This window comes from Saccostrea cucullata, unplaced genomic scaffold (assembly GCF_032062105.1).
Source record: "Saccostrea cucullata isolate Sc308-1 unplaced genomic scaffold, CSIRO_AGI_Scuc_v1 ctg12106, whole genome shotgun sequence".
Taxonomy (NCBI): domain Eukaryota; kingdom Metazoa; phylum Mollusca; class Bivalvia; order Ostreida; family Ostreidae; genus Saccostrea; species Saccostrea cuccullata.
This window is the reverse complement of record NW_026922621.1, coordinates 14,715-17,891: the sequence shown is the minus strand read 5'-3', so window position 1 is coordinate 17,891 and position 3,177 is coordinate 14,715. Positions and strand designations below refer to the sequence as shown.

Sequence of the window (3,177 nt, the reverse complement as noted above, 5' to 3'; positions counted from 1 at the left end):
CATCACTTCTTTTCTAAAATCACCTACTAGTATATCATTATGAATTGTATGCATGATAAAGGCATTTTGATTTAAGATACCGCATATCAAACTCCTGTCATCTACGTCCATAAGAATCTGTGTTTCTGGTACGGTCTCTGTTGTATTTTCCTCTGCCATATCTTTTTCTTACCTCTATCAAGTTCAGAATGCTAACGAAGTGAGATCCTGAATTTTCAGATCTGATTTATATACCATTGGGTTGTTTAGGGTCGTGTGTATAAATTTGTTGGACTACGTTTAATCGTACAGTGTACGATTTTGTACACGATCTAGTCAGCGAGCTACCTATGCATTATGACGTCATACATTTGTAAATTAAAGTTTCATTTTCACTTTTGTTTCTAAGAAGTGAACTTAGAATTTCAAAAAATGTAGGACTATCATTTGTTTTTCCTCTCTTTTACTTTGATGATTTTCCTGCTGTGAAGCTTTTTTCTTGTATAAAGGTCAATTTCTCCATGACCACGGAAGTAAACATCCTGATGCATTCTTGTCATGTGAATGTTGAGACCGTGTTCATTTTTGAAATCTCCTTTCTGACAGACCTATTCCACAGGTAAGTTTGTCTTATTTTTGTTTACATTTCCTATGAAGGTCATATTTGCATTTAACCATGATTTATATGTAAAAGTTCTATTTTGAATGTAAATATGCTGTATTTATCCTCATTTCATGTGATTTACAGTTGTATAACCTGCATGTAACTCAGAGTGCATTTAATATTTCTATGATGGATCATTCTATGATTAAATTTAAATCAGAAAAATATTCACTAAATTTTGGTGAAATACATGGTATCTTTTACGTTTCTGTCCCTTTTGTCTGTAAATTATTCCTTTACTAACATTGTAAAATGAGGTTAAATGTGTATCACTGAATTGTATAATTTTTTTCAGGATCAGCTGAGATGTTATTTCACTGGATTATTTAATGGATAGGCTTATTGGGCATATAGTTGGATATCTCTGGTAAGTTTGTCTTGTTTTAATTTTTACATTTCCTATGATGGTCATCTTTGCATTTAACCGTGATTACATATGGTTAATTTAATTACTGTGTAATACTTATGTGATCTGATGTCTCTAACTTACATTCATATAAGCACACCCTTATTTAACTTAAATATATCTAGGGATGTTTAGAATATTAAAAAGTCCTTTTGTATAAATTATATAATTTCATAATTCATTATGTATGTTAAACATGGAATTAAGACTCACTAAATGGTGTATCGGTAGCGAGAGTTTAAATACCCAGTTCTTTTACCTTCGATAGAATATTGTATGACTTTATTTGTATCACTTTTGGGTGTTTCTTTAGGTGTATTTTTGTGCTCGATATTTTTTTGGTGAATTCTTTAAATGTATTGGGCGGAAGTGAGCAGCCGGAAGTGGTCGCCATATTGTTTTGAATTTACAATACAATGTATGCTTTATATCATAACTTGTTGAACTATTTAGACAGACATGTTTCATTTATACTTTATCTAAATATTATACATTAAAGCAATATTAATATGAGCTGCATGTTTGACATCGGGAAAAAATATTTCAAATTTGTAATTAACTATTTCAATGACAGAAAAATAGAACGTTTATAAACTTCTGTTGTTCATATTTGCTATGGAAGAACTTTTTATAAGCTTTTATTGAAGCAAAATTGAATTATTGTCGTCCTGTACGATAATGATTTCTTATATAATACTGTATATTTGGTTGTACAGAAATATTTCTTCTGAAACATTTTTAAACTTTATTTTGGTCGTATTGATCATAAAGGTTTAGATTACGTACAGAAAAATCATAATAACACATTTTACCAGCAAAATAAAATTTTCAAAAATGCAGCTCATATTGCTTTAAGTGTTGCCATTATATTATGTTGCCTCAATGGAAAACTTATGAGTCCTGTAAATTGTAGCGTTATGACATTGGTGATGTACGAGGACGTAGCTGAGTGAGCTTACGATCCAGATGGGACAATACAGTCAAGCTTTCTGAGGGTTATCATCGCCTTTCCACAAGTTCCGGGACTACAGCCCCAGAAGCGATCGGACGATTGATGAACCTAAGCTGAAACTTTTGGTGTTGAGATTCAGATAAGTCGATCTGAAAGGAGTTAGAACATAGAGCTCGTGATTGTGGCAAACCTAGATATAAAGAACTGTGCAAGTGAACATTACAGGGCAACAATATAAATCATAATTAAATATAATCTTATAAAGAAAACATTTAGTCTGTCTGTCTGTCAAGTTATGAGGTTTATTGATTTTTTTCTTTTAAGTATATGTGAAAGAGAGGTGTGCAAGTGCGTGTGAATGTTAGTGTGATTATGTAAATTTATTTTCTTTCATTTTTTTGGTAAATAAATTTCTTTAATTGGAACTATCTTAAGTGTTATTTGGAGGCAGCCCGGCTCAACCACGTTACAAATACTGACAGGTATTAAACAAAATTGAATCTGCTGTTAATAAAAAGTCTGTTAGTTTCTAAATAATTAATCTGATAATCATTTTATTTGTGATATTAATACAGTAATTATGCTTGTTTATTAACTAAAGATAACATGATGAACTTTTCTCATCTGGAGTTAATGTTAAAAACAATTTTTGAGATTAAAAACAAATATTTTCATGATCTTTTTTGGCATTGTTGTATTTAAACATGCATTGTTTCATGCAGTACTCTGTCATATTTACAAAATGCTTTTATTTCTACAGTCATCAACATGGAAGATATGTTTTGTTCCTAACCATCTATAATCCATTCTCTATGAAGTTCAGCCTGTCTGCTCTTCCTTTGAAAATACACAGTTAGTCAACCAACAAAGAAATACACAAACTTGAAGGTAAACTTTCAATGAGATACAATTGTAATATTTATTTATTTATTATTTATTTTAACATATGCATGTGTATATTTTTCATTTGATAAGTAAATGATGTATGTTTTTTTTTTTTAAATAAAGTGGGCTTGGTGGTCATGGTCATGTTTAGACTATAATGATATTCTTTAGAAAAAAAAGAAAAGACATAAAAATTCATGATTAAATTTTAAAACTAAAATATATGAAATTATTCTTTGCCAAATGATAGTTAACAGCTGAAGATAACATATCTATAGAATAAGTTAAATA

General features: G+C 29.9%; 1 long non-coding RNA gene across 1 annotated transcript; it reads left to right on the top strand.

Annotated features, from left to right (window-relative positions):
* The first annotated feature begins 455 nt into the window (after positions 1 to 455).
* On the top strand, positions 456 to 2,890 carry LOC134262095 (uncharacterized). Its single transcript, XR_009990939.1, has 3 exons — positions 456 to 598; positions 939 to 1,010; positions 2,762 to 2,890. It is a non-coding gene; the product is annotated as an uncharacterized LOC134262095 (long non-coding RNA).
* Positions 2,891 to 3,177: the final 287 nt, after the last annotated feature.